The 16,706-nt window shown below is 34.5% G+C and overlaps 1 protein-coding gene and 1 long non-coding RNA gene across 2 annotated transcripts in view; one reads left to right on the top strand and one right to left on the bottom strand.

The window, feature by feature from the left end:
• The window catches only part of LOC128878251 (uncharacterized), a 63,017-nt gene extending 58,632 nt beyond the window's left edge, over window positions 1-4,385 (bottom strand). The window contains exon 1 of the long non-coding RNA XR_008457366.1: window positions 4,267-4,385. This is a non-coding gene — a long non-coding RNA (uncharacterized LOC128878251). The remainder of the gene's footprint in view (window positions 1-4,266) is intronic.
• The window catches only part of LOC128878250 (uncharacterized), a 246,294-nt gene that overhangs the window by 124,016 nt on the left and 105,572 nt on the right, over window positions 1-16,706 (top strand). The window lies entirely within an intron of this gene.

The following is a 16,706-nucleotide window of genomic DNA, read 5'->3' as shown; positions in this document are numbered from 1 at the left end:
GCTCAGGGGGTAGTTTTCGAAACGGGATCTGTTGGGCTTTCATTCTTCATGTATCGAGAACAAACATGGTGAATTTCATCGCTCTTTGATGTCTGGAAGTTCTCCCTTACGAAGGGGATTGAAAAATCGCGAGCTGTTCCACCCCCTCAAGGGGTGGCTATGGGGTGCATGGCATGAGTGATGGTATTTCCTGGATCAGGGGAGTCTAGAGAATGCATCGAGTCCAAAATCGGGACTGTCGGCCAAAAATTGTGGATTTTAGGGGGGGGGGGGGGGGGTGTGAGGGTTGGGTTTGTCCGAGAGCGATTTCAAGGGGTGTATTTTGTAGGAGGCATCAAACAGAGCTGCCTCGAAGGTTTTTTTGATTTTTTCACCCCCTTCTTTCGCCCCTGGACTCTTCAGAAGTGCCGTTTTTCTGCATTACCCCTTTAGGGACGGGGTGAATTAACCCTTTCTCATCAACCCTCGTCAATGCAACTTTGCACACACCCAGAGGACACCTCAAAACTGAACCTCACGAAATTTCCCGAAGATCAGTTAAAAACTCTCGGAGTTATGACGTTTTAAAATAGTGTCCCGTTTTTTTTGACGGCTAGTGTATAATATAAATAATCCACGTTATAATGTTCAGAAAACAAGACATACTTTTATTTAAGTAATTACCAGACTGCGGATCTTTATGCATTTGTAGGAAATTTAAATGTGCAAGAAACTACAAAATGCAAACAATTTGCAAGAATATAAAAAAGATTGAAAGTAAAGTTCATGTTATAATATTTACAGAATAAAATAAATTCCTATTTAGGTTCAATTTTTAGGCACGTTTGCGAAGATTTTATTTTGCATAAAGATCCGCAGTCTAGTAATTACTTTTATTTTTGTGCAAATAAACATATCAATTAGCATAAACATTCCTAGTCTAATAATCACCCTACATAAACCCAATATATTATATTAGTTAATCGATTTCTTTGCCATTGAAAACTATGAACGTTTAACATATATGTGAAATATAGACAGGGTGTCCCAAAAATGTCGGAGGTTCCTGAAAGGGGAGGTTCGAGGGGTGACTTGAATCAACTTTTTACTTAACGAAAATGTTGTCAGTGGCTTCGTTAACAAGATATTAAAGAAGATATTTATAGCACACAGTTTCGCTAAGCAAAAAGTTGTTTCAAATCACCCCCCGAACCACCCCTTTCGAAGCCCTCCAACATTTTTGGGACACCCTGTAGAAGTATCAAAAAGCAGAAATATTTCCTATTAATGTTTTCTTTCTTTTAATGCAAACTGAATATTTTGGAATTTTAGGTAGATTGAGTCAACTGATCAGTTTATTTTAGTTGATTAGAATCTAACACAGTTTAACTGGGTGCCTTTTAATCTTCCTGAAACTAGTCACCGAATAGAGATATCACGATACAAACGCGTCCGAAAATGTTTCGACAAGATACGTAATATCCGCGACGCGAATATTCCCTCTCGATGATTTTATTCGTAATCCAGTCGTGCCGAAAAATGTTTTCCATCTCGCTGATATTCAAACGCAATGAGAAGTATTCCGCGATTATCATCCCCATTTCGCGAGATCCAATCGATGTTTTTCAACGTTTTTTTTTATCATCGCCCGAAAAAAAAGCATACGTAGTATGCATCCAGATGTCAATGTATGTACAGTGTATGTACAGCCAGTATAATAAGTATTCGTACAGAAACCAATTCAAGATAAAACTTCATGTATTTATTTTATTAATAAATTTTAGGGGAAGAAATAATTAACCAACATTTCTACTTATTACACTGACTGTATATATGTACTGTATGTCAATTTGCAATGTTGAGTTGATCGTGGAATTTATTGCTTGATAGTTTGAGTAAAAAGAGAAACAATAGCTCATTAGAGTAGTTGAAAAATCTAAATAAATTATTCAGAATGAGAAATTACCTATCAGTTATTCTAAAATTATGGTACATATACTTATTGTATGAATTATAAACAATTTTCCTACATTTTATTATCTGAATTCAACCCATAATCAATAAAAAAAAAATATAGTTATTCGTTAGACTACGTGGAGAATCTAAATAAACTATTCAGAATGGAAAATTACCTATCATTTATTCTAAAGTTATTGTATACTTGTTGTATGAGTTATAAACAATTTTCCTAGATTTTATCATCTGAATTCATCCCATACAAAATACAAAAAAAATATAGTAATTCATTAGAATACGTGGAGAATCTAAATAAATTATTTAGAGTGATCAAACTATCCATCATCTATTCTACGATTATCGTATATTTATTGTATAAATAATGAATCTTTTACCTACAACAAATATTTTCCTACAACCTACAAAAAATATTGTCTATCATTTCAAAGAATTCATTCAGGTTTCTCCACCTAACAATTTCTTCAAAAGCTATTTCTCTTTCACCCAAACTTTCAAGAAATAAATAATATCACATTCGAGTAACGTGGAACTCTAATTGCAACTTCGCTGGTTCCAGCATCCCTGATTGGCCAGAACCGTCCATTAATTCATGGCGAAATGAACACATTACCTAAGTACCAATCTCCAAAGAGGAAAGCTTTACGTTTGATGAGCTTTCGCCGTGTCGTTGACGAATGCACGATATTAGTCCTGCGATTCTCATTCACGCACGCCCTCGGGGAGCATAGGAATCCTTTTAAGTTATTCCCGACGGCGCGGAAGCTATGGCTGGAAACTAAGATTTAAAAGAAGCGAACGTGCCACGAGACAGATTGTGTTAACCGCGAGTTTCGCAAATGTTGTGTGTTTAATACGGAAAGGCAACGTCGTGCCCGGAATGTAGACGGAGGATTTCTTTGCGACAACGCGTACTTGGAACTGGCTCGAGAAAATGCGAAACGGTCCTTCGGTATCGTGCCGCGACTCGGAGTATTGACAGAAGTGTACGACAGAGGAAAGTTTGCAGGAAAGAGTTCCGTCTTTATCGAAAAGGGGTCTCGGAATATTATTAAAGTGGATTCTGAAAGGTAGTTAATATTTTTCTTTGTATCGGGTTGACGTTTGTGACATGGATTAACCCCTTGACATACAATGACGAGTCAGTCTTATCAATGAAAATTCAATATTTTTTTTTAAAAAAAGTAGTCTTTTCTAGCACTTTCTAGTTTAATTTAGCGAAATTAAATACATAGTATTTTTCAATCGTATCAAGTTTTATTTAATTTGTATGTCAAGGGGTTAATAATAAATAGACGGCGGATCTTTATGCAAAATAAAAACTTTGTAAACGTACCTACAAAAACTGAACCTCAGTAGGAATTTATTTTACTCTGCAAGTATTTTAATATGAATGTTACTTTCAATATTTTTTATATTATTGGCTACTGTATTCATTCTATATTTTCTTGCACGTTCAGATGTTCTATAAATGCATAAAAATCCGCAGTCTAATAATAAATGATTCAATTTTGGATTTCGTAATGACGACTAACGGGATGAAGATTAAATTGCAAGTGAGGGTTTATTGGTTTGCGAGAAAATGGAAATTGGGTACTGGAAACGGAACATTTTTATGAGAAGAGAGTAATAATTTCTGGGTTTTGTAATAAGGAAGATGAATGAAGATGGATTTATGTGTGATAACAGGCTGTGTTTAATGATGTTGACTGAATATTTTATAAAATAAAATTCACTGGTTGATATACTCGGGTTTTCCTTTTTTGAAGAAGGTTATAAAGCGTACTGTAATTTGTGAGAAATTAATTATTCGTAATTCGCAAAGAGACACTGGAATAATAATTTTAAAAATTCTAAATTGATCACAAGTGTATGCAATCTTCTAATTAATGGAACTTTACTCGAACGTGATTGGGTAATTGTTTCAAAAGATAATAAGAGACACTCGAATTATTATTTTGAAAATTCTAATTGACCGCAAGTGTATGCAATTTTCTAATTAATTTATGAATGGAACGGTACTCGAACGTGATTGAGTAATTGTTTCAAAAAATAATATCAATATTCTTGAGTTAAATTAACCTTTTTACCCTCAATCATTTCTCTGAACCTTTAACTATAATTTTTAATTAATAGTGCTAATGAATATATTCTAGTTATTATATTCTAATAATCAATTATGATAAATATAACAAACAGATACAAAAAGTGACCAAAAATAGAGAGAATTTCAAAAACAATTTCGAAACAATTATTGATATTTCTTTGAATACTCAAAATTAATACATCCTTCGATTTTTAATATCTAAATACCTGAAATTCACCAAAAAGAATCCGTATTCCTGCACGTAGATTCGATCCTGCAGATTGGTATTCTCTTTAGGCCCGAAAATCCAGGATTCGCACTAAACCGCACAGAACCGTCGCGGGTTACTAAATATTGCTCGCCAAATTAATTTAGAATACTCGATTTTGGTAGCGGAATCTCAAACTGCAACTCCGACGCGAAATATGTCGCCCGAATAATTTAGAAGTGTTCGCGTCGAATGTTACCGATAAACTGTCTCTCCTGACCTCGTGGAACGCCTAATTCCCCCTACCCTTCACAAGAGGTTCGATGTTTACGGGCGAAATTTTAATTTTCCAATCGGCGCGCCTCTTCCAGGAAACCGGCTTTCGGTAGCATGAGCGCGAGCATTTCGAAAAAAAGGGTGAAACCAGGCCAATTCGAGGAATTCGAGGGGCGGCCAATGTTTATTTCGCATAGAAACACGTGATTAATTTGTCCGTTGGAAATTCCGTTGGATTTTACGACGCAATATTTATTGTGATTGAAACTAGGAGAAAATATACTGTGTGTCGGAATAATTTGATTCTTCGCTTGATTCGTAGCTGAACTGATAAAATTTGTTCGCAACTTTTTTATATGACGTGCGCCATATTTTTTGAGAATAAAGAGTTGGAAACGTTCGGATGGTGGGTGTGATTGAATTTATTTTTCCTTTCGAGTGCAGGTGTAGATATGTCTAGGTGTAATTACTTCAGAGTTAGTATTATATTAGTAATACAAGATCAAGAATTATGATCATTTGAAAATTTTACATATTTAATGATATGGATCATTTTGTTAAATCTATAAAAAATATTTGGAGAATAATGAGTTGACAGTAAAATTCCTGATGTAATTAGAATTAATAAATATGATCCTAATAATTATCCATAATTTCAAACTAATATTTACTGCTGATGGTGAATTAACTAATTTTTATAGTTTTTAAAATTGGGTCTTGGTTAATGAATTTACAGTCAGTCTAATAAGTATTCGTACAGAAATCCATTCAAAATAAAATATCATGTATTTCTTTTTTTAATAAATTTTAGGGGAAGAAATAATTAACCAACATTTCTACATATTTTTAAAATAGAATTTGCATAAATTAAAGTTTTAAATTAACTTTTAATGTTAACCTCCCATTTCTTTTCTTATTAATTTTATTTTAAATTGGTTGCTGTACGAATACTTATTACACTGACTGTATTTATATTTAACATGATTAGTTTTTTATTTATCGTAATGGTTTAAATTTTAATGATAATTATGGACAATTATAGAGTTATCATTTGAATTTTTAGTTATTACTGATATTTTCATTCTCCGGGTGTCTTCTTCATTAATGATTCATCAAAACTCAAAACATGATATTCAACAAAATATATTAAGTGGATTTTAATCTGTTCAATGTATAAACGAATTCTGTAAAAAGAGTATAAACAAAATCAGATTTTTCATGGATACGTAAAGGACGATTGTTGCAACCAGCAAAAAAGGAATTTTAAATTATTTCTACAAAACATATACTAGTCTAAAATTTATGAAAAGCTTCATTATCGGTAGCCAATGGTAAGTACGCATTGCTGGAACGTATTTCGTCTGTTAGTCAACATTTACCCATCGACATATGGACATACATAGGCGTCCATCGCATTCGTATTCGTGAGTATCTATCAATAAGCAGGATTCGTATGGATATTCATCACAACACATGCCAATAACGCGTGACAACGACTAATGAGCAATCAAGCGAAGTTTTGCCCGTTGTTTGAGCGTTACAAACGCCAACGATACAGTATCTCGTCGGAGATGGGAAGAATTTTATTTGATTAATTGACGGTGAAGAGTAACTCTACACAACGATTTATTTGCAACGTTTATTCGAATGAATTCTCGGATGAGATGTTATTCGTCCAACGTGTAACGTAATTTTATTCTGTGATAATCCAGATTGCAATTTTCGTCGATGAAACAACGAATTAAACGTTGTTTATTTTCCATTTGTTTCTCGAAATGTTTTACCTGACAAAAGGGAATGTTTGAAATGCTTGCAATCGAAGTTCGAAAAGACCACGTATGAAAAAGTAATAAAAAGCATTGTAAAACCAATGTAAACGAGTTTTATTTACTATTGTTCTATATGTAGTTGTGCTATGCTATTTGTTCACAGAAAATGTTTGCTCTTGTATTATTCAACTTTTGCAAATGGTAATTTTGCTTTTCGTCATCATTAGTTATTAATAGACTGCGTATTTCTTTATGCAAAATAAAATCTTGAAAGCATACTGTGTGCATTTTGTAGTCTCTTGCACATTCAAATTTCCTATAAATGCATAAAAATCCGCAGTCTAGTTATTAATAATTAAAAAAGAGCGAAACTTCAGCTGAAAAGTTCGGTGAAATTTGCTTTATAAAAACGATTAACTAATTAATGCTTCAAACTATGCTTTATTTAAATTTAAAATATTTGAGAAGATTTGTATTATTTTAGTTCCTTTTTCATTTATTATAATTTTGTTTCTTGATTTTGACTCTATACGATTGAAAGATCATCTGTCCGAGGTTTGAGTCGATTATTAAAATCAGTTTATTAACCAATGCCCTCCATTGTTTAAGACTGCCTTAGAACGGGGTTGCAAACAATGAAAACTGGACGCTTTCCACGAAATCGTGTGCAATCGAAGCAAAGGCAAAACCGAATAGGGACGCCTTTGTAGTTGCCACAAAATACGTGAAAAATTCACGGCTTTTATATTATGGACGGTACTTTGCACTGTTCAGAGCTAACGAGAGACGAGTTCCCTCTCAAAGGAACCCTCCCGGCGTTTCTACAGAAAAATATTCAGTTTGAAGCGACATGAAGTCCTAGTAACCAAAAAAAATTGAACGGGAAGCTTCGTCCGGAGGATAATTTCATAGTGAATCAAAGTGAGCACTCTACTTTCGCTGTATATTAAATGATGGTTGGATTTGGTGTATTTCAAATATCACTGGTGTCTTCTTCGATTCGCAATTTTTATATATTGTGTAAAATAAAAATTATGCAATAATCAAATTGAACATTTCATGTGAATTCTCATAAAATTAAAATCACTAGTACTGGTTTCTTCTTCGATTAGTAATAAGTATTAACGTAAATTGGCTTTTCCTACCAAGAAGTATAAGTGAAGATTTAAATTTTCGAAAATAACCCCGATTTGATCTTATTTCGTATTAATTGAAAATTTACACTAAAGTAATTAAATTACTTACAATTAAATACTGTACGATCCATACGCGGGAGATAACTCGTTTATCAAATAAATAAATAGATAAAAACAACGACGCGAAATGCACAGCGTTAGAATGTCTCGTAGATTATAACGATGCCTCGTTAGAAGTTTACGTTTTAAAACTGCTACCAAACTGACTTCGAGGGAAATGTTTGTTCAGAGAAAAACGAACACGGTGATCCGGTTAAACTGAAACTTCTATCATCGCGCGCTGCATGAAAACCGTGATAAAAGTTGCTTTTAAAACGATCATGGGGGGAGCATCTAAGCGTGTCAGAGATAGTTAAATTTAGTTAGTTGAGCATAGTTAAACGTACACATGCTTCCGCGAGAGGAAGTTTAATTGTTCGTTGAACGAATCTATTCTAATTTACCTCAAGTATAAAGAAATGTGTTTCTGGTATATTAACCATTTCTTGAAATCAGGTGAAAGTAGGTTAATTTTTAAATCGAGTTTAATTAAATAGATTCACTTATTCCCCCCGAGCAGGAAAAAAACTTGATATTTAATTTTATGAGAGTTCACATGAAATGTTCAATTTGATTATTACTTAATTTTTATTGTGCATGATATACAAATATTAGGAATCGAAGAAGACACCAGTGCTAGTGACTTTAATTTTATGAGAATTTATATAGAATGTTCAGTTTGATTATTGCATCATAGTCAGAGAAGAAAATATTCAAAGAAAATATTGCAAAGAAAATATTCTATAGCAAAATGTATATGCCACTGCGTGGAAGAAAGTAAAAATATTCAATAAAACATCGATAAAAGAAGTGCCTAGAAAATGACACGATTTTAAAATAAAAATAATCAAATAATCGATCAACAATAACACACTACCAAAACAAAATGTCACCGAGCAAAGCCACGTTTACAGTAGCGTCCAAACTGCATTGATCGAATCAATTAAGAACAATACAGTTCGAATCCCGAATAATGCGTGGGCGTATTGTCGTTCCAAATGCTCAGTTGATTAAATGATTTTGTCTCCGGCAGCGAAATGGCAGAATTATTTCGTTCCGTCAACACGAATTTCTCCGTGGCAAACGTCGCCCCACAATTGCGGACCCGATGTATGAATCAGTCCAATAAACGCGATGATAATCGATGGAAACTCGACAAACCGTAATAAAATAAATGAAAAGCGCCCAGGAGCCTTATGCTCGCGCGATAAACGCGATCGCGTGCGTTTAACAACTTTTTTCGGGAGCGACAGAAGCATTATACAGTTATTCGTCCCGATAAATTCACCTGCTCTGTCGTATTTCTTTCTTTTTTATGTTTCCTGGTCGACGGTATCTCGCGTGCAACGTGTTCTAATTTTCTGTTGCGTTAAACAAAAAAGAAAACACGGTGAATTATATGTAAAATCACGAGTTGTTGAGTGCGCGTGGAATATTCATCGAATTAAAAGATAGATGGACTGTTACTACAGGATATGTTTACTCGAGGAAGTTCGTGGGTTGCAAAATTCAAAAGTAAATAATTTGATTAATCTGGTAAGAAGAAAAGAGGAATATGTTAGGAACGTGAAAACAAGAAACAATTATAGGAAAATAGGAAAAGTTGTGAACATTGGAAATTTAAAAATTGACTTGTTATTTCGTTAAAAATAGAAATGGAATATGGGAATATTGAGAAATAAATTAAGAAAAATAAAATGATGGAGGAATTTATGGTTATTTTACTACTGCAAAGAATTAAATAATAATTTCATTATGTAGGATGGTATCACGCAATAAAATTTAGAAGCATTAGTCTGTATTATTAGTCTGAATTATTAGTCTGTAACGAACAATGCACTGAAATTCATTAGAAAATTCGTTCGGACGATTCCAGTACATTACGCTTCCGGAAAATCTAATTTGATATAAACACGGCCAGGCGATATCGATCTGCCTGTTGCGAGGCGTTAATTATCGCGTTCCCAATTAGAGATTACCGTTTACCTTGGAACACGTAATTAGAAACTTCTGGTTGACATTAATTATTAGTGTTGGTTCAAAGTGGCAATGTTGTGGCACTCCGGGATATCTAGAAAGATCATTGACCCTTTCGCTTTCCATCTGAACCACCCCGACAAATTGGAGTGGCCTGAGTTTATGCTAGGCGAGAAAGTAACGAGGCAAATACGCGAGTTGAAATTTATTTTGTGAGAAAATCGTTTCGCTGAACTACGAAAGTACTTGCGAGCACTTTCAGAATGGCCGAAACTATGTAGATTTCTGCCATGGAAAATTTAACAAAGTCCTCCCCTATTTCGATTCGTGCGAATAAAGCTCGAAAAATTAGATGTTGTAGAATATTTCTAAAATAACGGAATCACTTCTCTGTAACGGTAAGAAATCTGCAGAATTGTCTACAGTGGACCCGAGAACGAGGGAATTACTAATTAAACAGTGGATTCCTTGAAAGGGATCTGGTCTGACAACGACTCAGATAATTATTCGCGCAACACAATGCACTCGGTAATTGTTTTAGACAATAGTGTCGCTTAGACCAAAGGATTCCTCCATGGTAGCCAAAATCTCTTAAAGGGATAATTGGAACCCGCCAACCTCTAGTTGGAGCCTTGATCCAGGTACACTCAGTCCGCCGCCACAAAGCTGAACTTATTGTGCAAGATCGGCACGAGGCGTGTTTATGCCATAAATTCCCGCCTGACGTCACAGCGCTAAACTTTGCAACGGAATGTAGGCCCGGTATTACGACAAAAAGCTTTTTCAAACCCTACGCATTATGCAGTGACGAAATTTCGCATGAAAGTGTGGAGTGAACTTACTTTTGTTGGTGTTAAATTTATTTTTGTTCCGTTTACTCTAAAACAGACTTAAGAAGACGAAAAGTTCTTTGTAGTAAATTGTTATTTATTGCTATTTATTTGCTGTGTTCTGTACTTTTTGTGCTCTAGTAATATTTCTTAATATTTTCAATTCTATAAATAGGGTTCAAGGATATGGTTCATCTAAAACTATACAATCTTGTGAGTTATTAAATACTGAAATAATTTTAGAGGTTATCTAAAAGTGAATAGCCACATTTGTTAAAAAATGTGTACTCAATTAGCAACATATCTCCCAATTTAAAGAAAACATGCATGTTCAACTGCTTCAGGTTATGGCACATCATGTTTGAACAATTTTTGATGATTCTAGTTAATTCCAAGTTAAATTTTTATTTATTGCTATTTATTTGCTGTGCCCTATACTTTTTGGGTTCAAGTAATATTGCTTAGTATTTTCAATTCTATAAACAGGGTTCAAGAAGAAGATGGTTCATCTAAAACTATACAATCTTGTGAGTTATTAAATATTAAAATAATGTTAGAGATTATCTAAAAGTGAATAGCCACATGCGTTAAAAAATGTGTACTCAATTTAAAGAAAACGTGCATGTTCAACTGCTTAAGGTTATGACAGATCGTGTTTGAACAATTTCTAATGGTTCTACTGAATTCCAACTCAGTTATAAAATTATTAATTACCATATTAAACCATTTAGTCACTTTCGTCAAATTGCCTTATTTTAGAAGAAGGCCATGGGGTTGGTGACGTTAAACAGTATTTGAATAATTAACAACCAATAACCACTCTGAAGACCTAAAATGCACATCAAACATTATATCTTATTTACAAAAGACAAATATATCCCAAGCAATATAAACAAGAATTAACAAAACACGACAACCTTCTAAAATAAAATTTGATGCTAAATAGAATTTATAATTATTGTTAGATTTAAGAATTAGTTATTTTAACCATAAGTCATTCTCTATTTATTTTACATGTAAATCACTGATGGCCTACAAGCTGATGCGACAATAAATAAATAAACATATATTACACATTATAAATGAAAAAGAACTCTAAACAATGAAACACGAGGTTTGTTCTTTTCCAGCCTCCCAAGTCACATTTTCCCCGGAAATATTTTAGACGATACTTTTGTCTTGGAATTCATTTTAAAGTATGGTAAGACGGGTGATTCAAACAGTCAGAAAATATAGCCACGCGAATACTGAAATACCTGTCTCTGTCTGTGTTTACCAAATAGCCAGCGGGAATTCGAAGTTCCGTAGGGAATCCATTGTATATGCAGGGAGGTCCTTTTGGGTTAACTTGCGACCAGATCTCGTTTACGCGGACGCGCCGCAATACACTCTGATTCCGCAATATCCGGCTTGCAAGAAGGAACACGGGGTTTGGTGGAAGGTGTGCTGGGAATAGGGACGCCCGTCGTCTACAGACGCGGCAGCGCAAACTGCAAAAAGAAAAGCTGCAGATCCCTGGAGCGAAGTTCGAACAACGATCTATCACTGCCTTCGGCATTCCGACGAGCGGCATGCGTACCTGCGCCAACGGCGATCCTCTGCGTCGGAGGTCGTCGAACTCGTTCTTATAACACTCGAATAATATCAATTGACCCGCACAAATCGGTTAACTCGACCAGTCGCATAAAAATTGTAAAGCTGTAAAACATACAGATGTGTATAGTATGTTAGTGCAAATGTGTGTTCCTTTTTAGGATCAATGCTTGGTGTAACTAGAAATTGAAAAGTTCTTCGCCATTTTGTAATTGACTGGAATGCAAATGGCGCGTTGTAAAGCTTTCACTTGGAATCTTTGAGTACTTATATCTCGGTAACGAAACATCTGATTGAAAATAGGTGAAGGACTTTGTAATTCCATAAAAGGGAGTGATTCTGAAAAATGGTTTTGCGTTTTCAAAAACACTCTGGATAGATCTTTCGGGAAATTAGCGAAGAAAGTTTCTTCGCACTGATTTGGAATTTCAAGTATTTCTCGTTCCGAAATGCCTTTCCACTACTTAGAAAATAAACTGAACATGTAATATTCGACTTCGATTATCGAAAAACAGTTGTTTTTCGTTCTCGAAATCATTACCTTTCTGACACGTCGCTGGTGAAACGCCACGATGCACAGCGTGCGTTCTTAGAGCATTACCGATCCTGCGGATCCCCAGTCCACTAAGACCGCATCCTCGACGGAAGGATATTTCTCAGACGCAACAACTTCCGCTTCGGTCGTCGCGAAAATCTCTAGAAAATCTCTGCGTCGCTCCTGACCTCGTTCGTCCTGATGAGCATTCAGTCCCAGCTGTGTCCACATTATAGCACGCCCAGCGCACACAACGAACCACCACGGCAATTGAGATTCACTTGTCTTCCGAGATTATTGATTCGTCAGCCGATTTTTCGATAACTTATCCAAGGACGAGGACTCTCGATTAGTTGCTGAAACCAATTCAAAGGAAAAATGTTAGAAGGAAGCAAATTTCAATCTTTGATAACTTCTGAACACGTTAAATTTGAACTTCAGGCTACGTGTACTATAATTGGTACACGCAAGCGTATTTATTTAACGCAAGCATAATAATTTAATAACATACATTTTATGACAAATTTAATTCTGTAAAATATATTTCCACCAAAGAGTGAGGCATTATCAAAAAAGCAGTATAGGACAAAACAAAACAAGTTAATTACTTATGGAATTGACAATGAAATTAAATATTGTATGATAATATATCAATCTTTAGTCGTAACATCAATGGGCTATTTTTAATGGTTTCAGAAAATCATGAAATTTACTCCAACATTCTTTTCCATATTGTCGTTCCGGATAAAATCATTTCGTAGAGATACGTGTTAATATACATACATATCCATCCTGAAATTCTCTTACAAAGTTTATCATCTTTTTTTATTTGTTAATGTGACACCGACTTTAACAAGACACCTTCACGTAGTATACATTTCACAAGGTCAAAGTGATTTTACTCGTGCTCACTAGCTAGAGACACCTCGTGTTTATTAATTAAAAATAAATAAAAATTGAGCAAGTAAAAGGAACCAATTAGAGGTACAAATGTGGGTCGAATGCCCTTATTAGAAGGGAGTGGAAAATATTCGACGATTGCCCTAATACTTGAACCGCTTGGAAGCTGATTTGACTCCGACTAAAATTATGGATAGAACTTCTCGCTTCCTAAAGGAATTATCATTACCCCATTATCTTGGCTTGTGAACGTCGCAAAATGAAATGGAATCACAGTTGAAAATAATAAGGAGTTAACGTGGTTGAGTACACTATACAGTAAAAATTATACTGCAATATGGAAAAGAATTTTGGAATATATAAAGTGTAGACAAGATCTTCTTTAAATTCATTATAATTACGATTTAATTCGTTGGCTCGGATAACAATTTTTAAACTGCAATGCAACTGATACAATAGTGTTTAACTGTGCTCCAAAAGCAAAAGAAAAACTGAACCTATACAGAGCTATCGATTCATATAAATAATAATGTATAATATACAATATAGAATAATATAGAATAAAATAAAAACATTTGTTTTCGAAGATTGCAGATTCCAGGAAACAAATTTCCCCAGAACTGTTAGTGAATTGTAAATTTCTGACATTATTTCCAGTTGTTAAACTTGAACTAGTACTCCAGTAATTGCATCAATAGACATTAAACCGTGAGTAGAACGAAAGTCACGCCATTGTTTACTACACGGGTGTTCATATCAAAAGCTGGTAATGTTTCTGCCTCGCGCCAGAAATTTATCAAATTGCCTGAAATTAATCTCTGGAGGCCCCCCAGGTAATGGAGGCCTCTGGGTTCTAGCCTCTAAAGTCTCAAAAGCCTGTGCATTAACGCAACGCTGACTATACTGCAGCATCGCAACCGTATTTTCCTCGTACGAGGAGCTGGCGCGATGGTAAGGCGGGGATACGCCGTCATAACTTACAATAATGAAATATGATGATTAGTAGCGTTAAGTAGACAACGAGTTCCGCTTAACTTTTCGATGCTAGAGCGAAAGGTCTACTTGGAAGTCTCGATTTATCGTGGGAGGGCGCGATAGTAACATGGAAATGTAGTTAGTACTTGTAGTATGAAAATATAGTTAGAAAGGTAGCCATTATTTTTGTATACTATATAATGTATAATATACACTGTATAATATGTGATTTGTACGTATAAATTGTATAATATATAGTAATATATATTTTCTATATTACATAGTGTAATTAGTTTCATGTTTTTGTGTATATAGTTGGAAATATAGTAGGAAAGGTGGCAATTATTTTTGTATATCATACACTGTATAATATACAATGTGATTTGTATGGATTTATATAGTCAGTATTATACAATAAATTGTATAACATATAATAATATATATTTTGTGTATTATATAATGTAATTATTTTGATGTTTTTAAATATATAGTTGGAAATATAGTAGGAAAGGTGGCAATTATTTGTGTATATCATATACTGTATAATATACAATGTGATTTGTATGGATTTATATACTCAGTATTATACAATAAATTGTATATTGCTATGTAGTATACAATAAATTGTATATTGCTATGTATTATACAATAAATTGTATATTGCTACGTATTATATAATAAATTGTATAATACATAGCAATATGTATCTTGTATATTATATAGTATAATTATTGTTATGTTTCTAAACAATAATCATAAAATATTTACTTTCACCAACAACAGCAGAATTCTACTCAAGTATAAAAATCCACTTACAAATAATTGAATGAAAACAGTAATCCAAAATCAAACTCTAGATACCAAGAGACCTTCTTAAGATATATTTTACTAGTAGCCCTATTAATTCGAATCAAAACCACCCAGAAATTCTCTTCTAATCGCAACACTCCTCTCTCCTGTAAAAAGTAAGAAAGTGTGCCAAACACAGAGTCGTTCCAAGTTGAGACGTGCGCAGTCAGAGGGATACTTTACAAGGTTGCTTATCGCGAGTTCTCACGTGCAATGTAACTTATTATATCCGCGCCAGCGGCGTTTCCCCCTCGCCTAATCGAAGGACAAGAAGAGTTCGGAATGGCGTAGGAAAGCTGCTCGTTCAATTAAGTCTAACGAAGCGAGAGATGAAACTGAAACGTGTCGCTGCCGACAAATAATTCGAGAAACGATCCTTCCGATCCTCCCACGCCCGGTCGAAGTTCGAAGTTTTCAGCTTTCCCTGGACGCTTCGGCGACGAGCCTCGTCGAACTCGCGCGAACACTCTGAAATCCGCTTTTGCTAGGAAATGATTAATACGATTTTTGTTCTGCTCGCGAACCATGGTCGGAGATACGATTCTCTTGATCGCCGCGAAACTTGGCTGAAAAGTGCGATTTATCGTCTGCTATACGTTCCATCGTGACGTCTGAAGCGGTATGATGTAGGTGTCACTCATTTTTCTTTCGTTCGGTGCGTTTTTCTTGCTCAACTTGACAAATGAAGTTTTCGAGATACATCTTTCTTAATGTCGGTGGAACGTGACGAATAGAAGAGACCAGGGATCATTTTTCAGGTGCGGTTTGTTCCATTGTATTAAATTTTGAAACCAACGTTGTAAATAGAACTATAATCCAGTCTAGCTATGTGAACTTGGCACCCGACTTTTCAAAAATTAATTTTTTTTTATAGAAAACGATAGTATTTCGTTTGTACCTGATTGTACCTCCAATAGTTTCGTTTGTACCTCGACCAATTAATAATTCAAAAAAATTCAAAAAATGGTCAGCACCCGACATCGAGATTTTTGAAATCGGTTTTTCCCGATTCTTTAGAATCGCTTGTACCCGTTTGTACCGCTTTTCGTTTCGTTTGTACCTCAATAGTTTAAATTTTATAGTAATTGTTGATCCGCGTAAGAGTGAAGTTCGTTAATTTTCAAGATTTTTAAAATCTGTTTTTTCCCGATTCTTTAGAATCGTTTGAACCCGCCGGAAACGTATTTCTTTTCCTTTGTACCTCAATAGTTGAAAATTTAATTTTCAACCAAACGAAACAAAAAGCGGTACAAACGGGTACAAACGATTCTAAAGAATTGGGAAAAACCGATTTCAAAAATCTCGATGTAGGTTGCTGACCATTTTTTGAATTTTTTTTAATTATTAATTGGTCGAGGTACAAACGAAACTATTGGAGGTACAATCAGGCACAAACAAAATACCATCGTTTTCTATAAAAAAAAAATTTTTGAAAAGTCGGGTGCCAAGTTCACATAGCTATCCAGTCTCATTATTTACGAGAAGTATAATTAAATTTTGAAGCCAACATTGAAGCCATT

This window comes from Hylaeus volcanicus, chromosome 6 (assembly GCF_026283585.1).
Source record: "Hylaeus volcanicus isolate JK05 chromosome 6, UHH_iyHylVolc1.0_haploid, whole genome shotgun sequence".
NCBI classification, from domain to species: domain Eukaryota; kingdom Metazoa; phylum Arthropoda; class Insecta; order Hymenoptera; family Colletidae; genus Hylaeus; species Hylaeus volcanicus.
The sequence above is the reverse complement of the archived record's forward strand: the minus strand, read 5'-3'. Positions and strand labels throughout refer to the sequence as shown.